An 11,105-nucleotide genomic window follows, 5' to 3' on the forward strand; every position below is an offset into this window, starting at 1 on the left:
ACGGGTCCATCCTGATCTGGTTATAGCCCGACTAGGCGTCTAAGAAACTCAGCAACTCGTGCCCCGATGTCGCATCCACTAATCGGTCGATTCTGGTGAGGGGAAAGCAGTCTTTTGGGCAGGCTCGGTTTAGGTCGGTGTAGTCAATGCACATGCGCCACTTGCTGTTAGCCTTCTTTACCAGAACGGGGTTGGCTACCCAGCTCGGGTAATGGACTTCTCTTACGAAGTCGGCTGCGAGGAGCTTCGCGACCTCCTCGTCGACTACTTTCCATCTCTCTAGGGTTAGGTTGCGTTTCTTCTGCTTAACGAGTCTAACTACAGGATCAGTATTGAGCTTGTGAGTTATAAGACTAGGGTCTATGTCGGGCATCTCTGCCGCAGACCATGCAAAAACATCTAAGTTTTGAAGTAGGAAACTTACTAGTTCGGATCGCAGGGGTTCCTGGACTGAAGCACCGATCTAAAGTGTCCGAGCTGGGTCTTCTGCTGAAGTTGGAATAACAACTGTCTCTTCCGTAGGTGTAGCTCATTCTTTGCCTTGCTCCGTAGGTCACTCCAGTTCGAGGTTGTCAGCCACCTTGGTCTTTCCCTTGAGGGCGGCGACATAGCACTTGCGAGACTCAAGTTGGTCGCCCCACGCTACCCCTACTCCACAGTCTGTAGGGAACTTCATCGCCAAATGGTAAGTGGAGACCACTGCTCGTAGGACATGGGTGATCGGTCGGCCTATTATGGCGTTCTACGGGGAGGGGGTCGCGACCACCAAGAAGTCATGGTTGAGTTTGACTACGCTAGGCCATGTGCCGACTTCCACAGGTACTGTTATTTTTCCGAGGGGCCTGACTTCTTCTCCACTGAAGTCCACCAAGGGAGTATTAGCGGGCCTCAAGTCACTTCCCTGCAACTGAAGCTAGTTGAATGCGACTTTGAAGAGGACTCCTGCTGAGCTACCCGAGTCAATGAGGACGTGCCTGACCTCGAAATCATTGATCCTTACTTTTATGACAAACGCGTCATTGTGGGGGTAGTGGATCCCGCGCGCATCGTCCTCTGTGAAGAAGATTGGTTCCTTTGTCTTTAGCCGTTTTGGAGGATTTTGTTCCTCCCTGGCAGCTTCGCGAATTGACGTCCGAGCTGCCGCCAAGGTACAACCTGCAACGATTGAACCTCCAACTATCATGTGGATGGTGCCCCGAACTGGCCTCTCTTCCGGAGGCTGCCTCTGTGACTGCTCTGTTGGCCTGTTGCTGGATTCGGGAGCATCCTTACCATGCTCCCCTTGTCGACCTGCTTTATTATTATTGTTGTTGTTATTTTGTACAAATTTCTTAGGTATCCGCGACGAATGAGTTCCTCTATCTCGTCACGGAGATTTTTGCAGTTCTCGGTGCTATGACCGTGGTCTCTGTGAAAACTACAATACAAATTTTTATTTCTTTCATTGGGATTCCCCCTCAAGCGGGGCGGCCACTTCACGTATGGGGCGTCCTTGATGGCCATCAGGATTTCGGCCCGCTTCGCGTTCAGTGGGGTGTAATCAGTTCAGTCCACTACAGGAGATCAGAACGGCTGACCCGACTTTGCCCCCCGAGCTACGTTCTTCTTCTTTCGGCTGTCTCCTTGGTTGGAAGGTTCTCCATCTCTTTTTCTTTTCTCGGGCGCTCTCTCGCCCTTCTGGTTGATCTCTTCTTCCGTGGCTATGAACCTATCCGCAAGCTTGAGGAATTCAGTTATGGTCGCTGGTTCGTGGACTACCATGTGCCACTTGAATTCTTTGTGCGTCACGCCCTTCTTGGTTGCTGCAAGGCGCATTGCGGGATTCAGGCGTGGTATCTGCATGTAGGCATCGTTGAACCGCTTGATATAGACCCGGATGGACTCTCCCTCTCTATGGACTATGTTGAGAAGACTTTCCTCAGTTCACGGGCACCGCTTGCTGGTGACAAAGTGGGACGTGAAGGATTGCGCGAACTACGCCCAACTTCTTATCGATCCAGGTGCAAGGTTTCGGTACCATGTGCGGGCCACTCCTCTGAAAGTGGTGGAGAAAGCCACGCACATGCAAGACTCACTAGTCATCGCCAGGTGCATCTGTGACTAGAAAGCGTCTACATGATCATTCGGGTCGAACGACCCATTATACTTGTCAAGATGGGGGAGCTTGAAGTCTTTGGGCATTGGAACTGACAGGAGCTCGGGAGACTGGGGGATGGACCAGAAAGGAGGGGCGCTTTAGCTTCACCCGAGCTTACCTCTTCTCTGCCTCTGAGCTCGGGCAGGTTGTGGGTGGTAGTTCAGCGAGCTCGGCGGCGGCGTCTTTGCTTCTTTGTGGGCCCTGCATTGGTACTACTCACCTTCGTGCTGTCAGGAATAGTTTGCACAGGAAGCAGCTCGGGCTGCTGGTGATGGCTACAGACAGAGGGGTTCTTCTTAGAGTCAGCAGCTAGGATCTCGAACCGGTTCTCCAGAAGTGGGGCTTCGAACTTTGATTATTGAGGTGACGTAGACCTGGCGAGCTGGGGTCCTCCCAACCTGACTGCCCGCAGCGAGACCAGAGTGGCTGGTCTTTCTTTTCTGCCTCGAGAGGAGGCTTGGCTCTTAGAAACCTCTCCTTGGTGAGAAGGGCGTTCATCCTGGTGGTGAGACCTAGCTTGCCGTGAGGCTGGGTGCCGATGAGGGAGCTGAGGTTGAAGCTAAGGCTGAAGTTGAGGCAGCTGAGTGAATTGCTGCTGATAGTGATATTGAGAGACTTGGTGCAGCACTTGCTGCTGGTAGAGCTGGAGCTGCTGCATCTGGGCTTGCATAGCCCGCATGGACTGCATCAAGTCGTCAAGTTGGTTCTAGCTGGTCGCCAGAGGGACAACAGTTGGTTCAACAAAGGTAGTCTCGACAGAGGGGGGAAGGGGAAAACTCACAGGCGCCATTGCTCGTGGCACGTTCAGGGTAGGGACTCCGTCCACCGAAAGGGGATTGGTGAACTGTCCAATGCAGACTATGGGGGCCTGGAGCTGTTCCCTGGCGATGTCCATCTCCATGCTACGTCCGGCATTGCTTGAAGAAGCCATGGGTGCTAAGTTTTCACAAAAGAATGAACTGTGAAAGTTTAGAGGGAGGCTTTTAGAAGCGTTTCCCACAGACGACGCCAAATGATAGTGCACAATCCGGCCACTCCTAGTTGGCACTTGCGTGGCTCCTAAAAGGTACCTGAGATGGAGAAGATGAAGAATCCCCGGGGGCTTGCCCGGCGGGAACACTCCGACGCTTAAGTTAGAGTTTTGCAAAAGATGCAAGAAGAGAGGAAGAAGGCTAAGAGTGTTGATAGCGCGAGTATGTGGAAGTTACCTCTGTCCTTTGGGATCGGGCTGCTTACAACAGAACTCTGTCGAATCAGGCCCACCTGCCTCTGATAGGGCAGGTATAACCGCCATTGTCATCCTGCCGCAGCCGTTACAGCCAGGACTGAGGTGGCATGTGTGGGGCCATCCTTGCAGGGTACGTACCTGTCAGGTGTAAGACACCTTCTAAAGGTGGCGGGCATGACACTGTCTGACGAGAGACGTGGGTGCAGTCTCAGGTTTATTGGGTACGGTGGTTGGGTAGGAGGCCTTCCTGTGATGTGCCGAACTGCTCTTTTGCGAGCTACCCTATACCGAGCTACCCTGCAAGTGGCGAGCTGCCTGTGGCAAACTACACCGAGCTGTCTGGCCCGAGGTGTCTCTACCTCGGGGGTATCTAGAGGCGGATCGTGGTGTTCCTGCTTGAGAGTGGCCTAAAATCCACTGGGAGGAACTTGGGCATTAAAAGAGGTCAGGGGCCCCCGAGCTCGGAGTGCCTCAGCCTTGGGAAGGAGGCGCAAGCCAGGCGGCTCTCGGCGAGTAGCCTAACCCGCAGAGTTGCCAGACTCAACTCGGTGAGCCCTTCCCACCGAGTTGCAGTTGCGCTTGCTATGCTGTCACGCTGAGTCATCGCTTGAGTAAGGTCACGCCCACGTGTACCCGTGCTACGAGGTCAAGCTAAATCACCCTCCATCAATTACGATAATAAATTATATCCTAAATCTCTTTGGAATAACGGTAATAGGGTAAGTAAATGGTAGTTGAGCTTTTAAGGACAAGGAGGGTTGTTTCGCTTATAATAAAATAAACAATTTAATTGGACTAATCGAGTTCAAATCAGCCGCCCACAAGACTCTACACACACACAACGTCTCACAGCACATTCCGGCCGTGTATTAGGAAAAAATTAAAAAAAAAAAAACAAGTCCATTAAGAAAATAATTGAGAGGCTAAAACCGGATAGATGATAAACTTAAGATGCTAGAGTTTTAGTCACCCAAGTGTAGAATAATAAGAAAAGGGTTCAAACTATTACACCCAGTTTGCAACCCAATAAAAAGCATAATGAATCAAAAAGTTGTCACGTTGACGAAAGGAATTACCTACATCTCTCACAAAACTTGGATAGCTGACTAAGGTCATGTTTGAGAGTGCTTAAAAATAAATGTTTATTTGGGTCATTAGGCATTTATTAGTATTTAGAAAATAAGCCAAAAATACGTGCTTATTTAAAAAATAAGGATTTATTTTTTTAAGCCATTACGTATTTGTGCAGTTCCATGAAACAAAAAAACACCTACAGGATGAAAGTATTGGAATTGATAGAGCTTGATCAAAGTGACGATAACTAGCTGGGGATTGCCCAAGAAGGAGTTTAAGAGTGAAATAACTAACATAGCATCAATTTTTTTTTTTTTTGGTGAAAACATGGTATCAATTGAAGAGATGGCAAATCTCTGGGAAAATGAAAAAATGTGAGATAGTTAACGTTTATACTAACCATCGAAAGATGGCCTTAAGACTGTGTATGGTTCAAAGTATCGAAAACGCTAAGTGTATTGAAAAGGCAATTTAAAGATACGTATTGGGATACACATTGGATACGCATGCATGTTGGAGAAAAACTAAGATACGCTTAGAAACACTATAAATACTTTAATAAATCTAAAAATACATTAACAACACTAAATATAAGACCTCAATGGGGTGTATATACATTAAATTAATATATTTTAATAGTTTTATGAAGAAATATATTATAGCTAATTATAATTTCATTAAAAATCCTATGCTTAACTATAATTTATAAATTATAATTCTTAAGTTTTAATGTTTTATGGGATGAGAAAAACCCAACTCTCATGCCCAACCATAAAACATGCATTGGCACAACTTCTATGTGAAAATATAATTAATAATTATTTATTGTGTAAATAATTATTATTTATCACTCATTTCCAAAAATTATAAAAAATAAATAAACATTATATAATATATTTAAAAAATAGTTATTAAAGGAGAAATTTCAATTATGGATATGATAGATCATCCATAGAATTATAATATATTCAATCATTGTGATCAAATGATAAAATATAATTAATTATTATTTATTTATTTTTTAAATATAAAAAATAAAATAAATATATTAAAGAATAAATTTCAATTGCTCTATGGATATAATAGATAAATCCATAAATCTAAAACATATTTAGTCTTTACATAGGAAAAGAAAAAACTTACAGTTTCAAATTTTTTGTTAATTTATATTTCCCCAAATATCTTCATGAAATTTCCATAAATCTATTTATAGCACAAAAAAATGTGATTTTGAATGTAAGAAATGTAGATCAACATAAATTTAAACATTCAAGAAAAAAAATGAAATCACAAGATATTATAAAAGATTGAAAAAAATTACCTATTTTTCCATATTTTTTCAAAATTTGAAAAATCTTTAAAAAAATTAACAATTCACACTTGTTTCTTGCAAAATTTTGCAAATCTAGCACTCTAGGAATGAAGTTTGGAGATTTAGAGTCATTTTGGGCTGAAAGAATGTTTATTTCAGGGAAAAGAAACTTGCTTTCCCCCTTTAATTTTTTTTAGTTTTTGGCCATATCTTTTTCATCGATACACCCCGATACACCTCCGATACGCCCCCAATACGCCCCCGATATGCATGAAAAAAATGAAATGTCTAATCTCCATGTGTATCTTGTATCGGTTTTTAAAAGATACGATACGATACACTCCGTATCGAGCGTATCGTATCAAAATTTTAAACCTTGGCTGTGTTTGGTTGCAATGCAAATAAATTTGCACTGGTGCAAAACTATGATAGTGCAAACTATGTGAATGTAATTTCTGACCTATCTTTGTTTCAAATTTTAGTATATTTTGTTTGATTGTAGTACAAATGTAATAAATTAAGACATAAAGCAGAATAAATTAAAACCTAAAACAAAATAAACTAGAATTTGCATTTTCTTATGCATTTGTACTAGTGCAAATAAAATTGCACAGAAACCAAACACAACATAAATGATAAAGAAGTTGGCAAAGCGTTGAGTGAGTCCCTCCGAGAATGGAAGAAATCTAGTTGAAGTAGAGCTTAGACCAATGTTTTTAAAACTGACTCAAATAACGAATCAGTCAGGGGTTCGGTTCCCAAGTCAAACGGTCCGACTGTTTGAACCGAATGGATGGCCCGTTCTGACAAAAGAATTAAAAAATAAAAAACGGCCAGACTATTGAACGATTCGATAACCAGGTCAACGGTTTGCTGACCAAATCAACGGTTTTAGGGGAAATAACAATTGTAGGGTAAAACGAAACTAGTTACCTGATTCCCTTTTTTCTAGTCTGTCCGTGTGGTCTTGTCCGGTTTTGAAAACCATGGCTTAGACATCAAAATGATGATCGTAATGAGGACACTAAAGAACCTAAGGAAGTGGAAGACACAACTAACTACAAGGACAAAGGCCGGAGACACCTAGGAGAAAGAATAAGAAACAAAATGTTAAGCAGTGACAGAGATTTGCCATTTAAGAAGAGATCTATTTTCAAAAAAAAAAAAAAAACAAGAAGAGAAGATGTGTCGGAAAGTACAAAAACAAAAATGAATAAAGAAATGGCCAACCAACTACCTACGAGTGGGAGTGGAAGAGTTAATACCATGCACCCAACTTTTGAAAAATAAGCACTTATTTTATATTGGGCGTTTGGTAGTCTTTTTCTATAATAAGCATTTGTGACTATTTTGTCCTTTATTTTCTTTCAAATTTTCAAAATATACTCTTTGAAAGCACTTTTATTAAATTATTTTTATAAAAACAATTTTATGAAAGCACTTTTATAGCAGTACTTTTATGAAAGCATTTTTATAAAAGTACTTTTATGAAAGTACTTTTGCAAAATTTGGGCTTAAAAAATAAGCCCTTATTTTTAAAATAAGCACCTAATTTTTAAGCACTCCCAAACATGACCTTAGAAAGCAAGTCTAGTCACTCTATAAGCATTGGTACTTGTACTTACAATGATATAGTGAGAGATCCTATGGCTAGAGTCGACCAAAATGGGTAGTACCAGGAAGAGCGTAAGTGGGTTGTTCCTCTATGTAAAGGAAATATAAAATAGGAAGAGTTGAGAAAGTCAACCTTGACCCTCAACTAGAGGTGTAAAGTGGGCCGTGTCGGGCTGGCATGGCACAGCCCGGCGCAAAGTGCGGGCCATGCCGTGTTGGCCTATGGGCCGTCATGGGCTGTGTTGCCCTCCCCGGTGAAAAATTTGGGGATTTGCTCGATACAGCCCACGACCAAGGCCAGTGTCGTGCCGTGGGCTAGGCTGGCCCATGGGCCGAGCCTTGATTCAGGTCGGGTCGTGCATCGGGCCAAAGCTATTTATTTAAAAAAAATGATAAAAAAATTTAAAATTTTAATTTTATATGAATTTTGTGTATAAAATTGCTTATATATACAATAAATAAATAAATTAGTGTGATAAAATAAAAAAAATATTTATTTTATTAATATATTATCTACTATATATTATTATATAATTATAATTTGTATAATATTATATAAATATATATAATATATAATATATATGGGCCAGGCCATGCTAGGCCGGGCTGCGGGTTGGGTCGTGCTGGCCCGTGGACCTAAAACCCTAGGCCCAGCACGACACACGGACTGTCGTGCTAGGCCGTATCGGGCCGGTCCAAGTTTGTGTAGGGCCACGGGCGGCACAGCCCGATTTACACCTCTACCCTCAACCTGAGAGGAGGACTTCAACGAATGGGAAATGTGTTGACAATGTTAGGGATGCAAACAGATCTGATCGGATTCGAATTAGGGTATATCAAAATGTGATATGAGACTGTAAATTGTAGATCTGATCAAATCTCAAAAACATTGATATGAATCCAAATTCATTAAAGATGTCAGATATCTGAATTTGATCCAATCCTATTTAACTTTTAAATATATTTAATAACTTATTTAAAGAAAAAGAAAATATAATAGTTTATATAAAGAAAAACAAAATATACAAGTATTTTTCAACTTTTTCATCATTTTATAAAAAAAATGCAATATATATAAATATATTTATATATATATATATATATATATATAGAGAGAGAGAGAGAGAGAGAGAGAGAGAGAGAGAAAGAGAGAGAGAATCATATTCTTTTTATCGGATAGGAGTGATTCAAATTTGATTTGATTTTTAATTGGATTAGATCATGATCTGATCCATTTGCACCCATAAGTAAAAGTGCTTGGTGAAAACTTTCTAGTGGAGTTGATCACAGCAAAATTATCTACTATGTGGGACATCAAGAAGAATGTTGATATCCAAGATATAGGTAATGGCTTTCTCCTTTTTACTTTTGAAGCCAAAGAATATTATGATTATGTGTAGGCGTGAGCATTATTTGGTTAAAGCTGAAATTTTTGGTTTTAGTTTGTTCGGTTTTTGGTTAATTCAGTTCAATTAATTTGGTTTTTGAATATTTCAGTTTGTTTTGGTTTTTAGAATGGAAGAAATACTTCGCATTGGAAAATGTCCAAATCAACAAGGGTGATGAGAACTTTAGTCTATACTCCAACAATGACAAGGATGACTTACTGGTTGATGATGATGGTGTGCAGGGTGATGAGGAATACATCGAGGAGGATGTTGAGCCGGGGAACAAGATGAACTCGGAATGAACCAAACAAAATGAACAACAAAAGTGTTATTCAATGGCTAGTATGGAGCTAAGAGCCCAATTGATAGACCATCATCAAATGAGGAAGGTGGAGTGACCAAACTCTAAAAGGTGTGGGTCCAGAAGCTCATGTTGCATCATCTAGTTCTCATGAGAATACTAGCATAGAATTTTAGAGGGATGGGTAGGCCCATTGTCAACACCCAATTTTTGCTCGGCCCATCGCATGAGCCTCCAGTTTCCTCCAAACACCCGATCAAGCCCTTTCGATCCCTTCAAAATTCCAAAAAACCCAAATAGCCCGAATTCTTCCATGAGAACCCTCAAATCCATCGTTAAATATATCATATACCAATTCGATGTCCTCGATCAACCCCTGTTTGCACTTTAACCCTTAGATCAGGCACTACCATTAGACCCCAAACATCCTATAATACTTTCCCACAAAATTTCAGCTCAAGATTCCTCTATTTACTTTTTCATCAGACCAAGATTCCCTTTCGGGTCCTCTCATTAGCCTAAACCCTCATAACCCAAATCCCCTCGATCTTAATACATCCGCACCGATCATACCACACCATTAAACTCCAGATGCACCAAAACACCTACCTACAAAGCTTTAACTGAAGATTCCCCCATTTACCCTTCCATCAAACCAAGATTCTGTTCTAGATCCTATCATTGACCTAAATTCCAACGATCTCGACACCCCTGAATCAATCAGACATTACCACCAAATCCCGAATACCTTAAAATACCCACCTTTAAAATTTCAGCCCAAAATAATTATTGTTAATTATAATTAAATACTATTAAATAATAAATATTATTCATAAATAAATACTGTAATTTTAAATAATTACTGTTTAAAGTATTTAATTATAATTAAATACTATAAATTAATAAATACTATATTTATTGTACTGTAAAGTAATGTTAATTAATAATGATTATTGTTAATTATAAAATTACCATATGTTGGTTTTTGTTAATTATATAAATAATTACTGTTAATTATACAAAATAATTACTATTAATTTTGTGATATTATTGATAATTATAATTAAATAAAGTAAATTAAATATTGTATTCAATACTATAAATTAATAAATACAATATTTTTAGAATAATGTTAATTATTAAAAATTATAAAAAATAATTACTCTTAATTAAAGTATATTTTTGTTAGTTTGTTTTTGCTTATTTTTCTTGAAAATACTATTATTTAATAAATACATTTTTATTAAATTATTGTTAATTAATAAATACATTATTTTAAATAAATATTGTAAGCCACAAAACCCATTCTTAAAGCAAAAAAACCTGTCCTCTCACCCCCATCGGGGAGGGTAGGGGCAGGTACCCACCGGGTAGGGTAGAAATTGCCATCCCTAGTTTAAATGTTGCATTCACTTGTCACTATATCAAAGTACTGTAATTATTTAAATGTAGTTAAATGTAATCTTTTAAAAATAAGGGTAAATCTCTTAAACTACCCCTACTGTTTAGCGTAATGACACGCGGTACCCCTACTGTTTAGTTATTATCTTATGGTACCCTTAAGTTTTTTGACAATTGTCATTGTCGTTAACTGCTAACGAAAGGAAACGAAATGTCAAATTTACCCTCTTCTTCCTCTTCAATGGAGCAAGGTCTCAGGCGAAAATTGGGACTCTTCTTCCTCTTCAATGGTGCAAAATATTAAGGAATGGGAAGACAATTCTTCTACAGTGGCTTGCACCACTAATGCCTTCTTTCCCAAAGGCTTCCAATTTCACTGTCATGCGAGGTCAGCAGGTCTGTTTCATTTCCACCAAGACCGGTGTCGGTACTGGCAGCGACAGCAGTAGCGGCAACAACAACGGTGGCTGTGGTGACATCTATGGGACGTAATACCGTTTTCATGATCAGATCTGAAGAACCCTAAAGAAATGGCACTTTAACCGAGGGAAAGCTAGTAGAATGGAAAAAATTTGGAAGTTCAAAGCAGATATGAGGAATAAATTCTATAGTTGCAGAGAGGAAGACAATTTTAGAAAAAGTGTTGAAAA

This window comes from Nelumbo nucifera, chromosome 3 (assembly GCF_055504915.1).
Source record: "Nelumbo nucifera cultivar China Antique chromosome 3, China Antique-T2T, whole genome shotgun sequence".
Classification (NCBI taxonomy): Eukaryota; Viridiplantae; Streptophyta; class Magnoliopsida; order Proteales; family Nelumbonaceae; genus Nelumbo; species Nelumbo nucifera.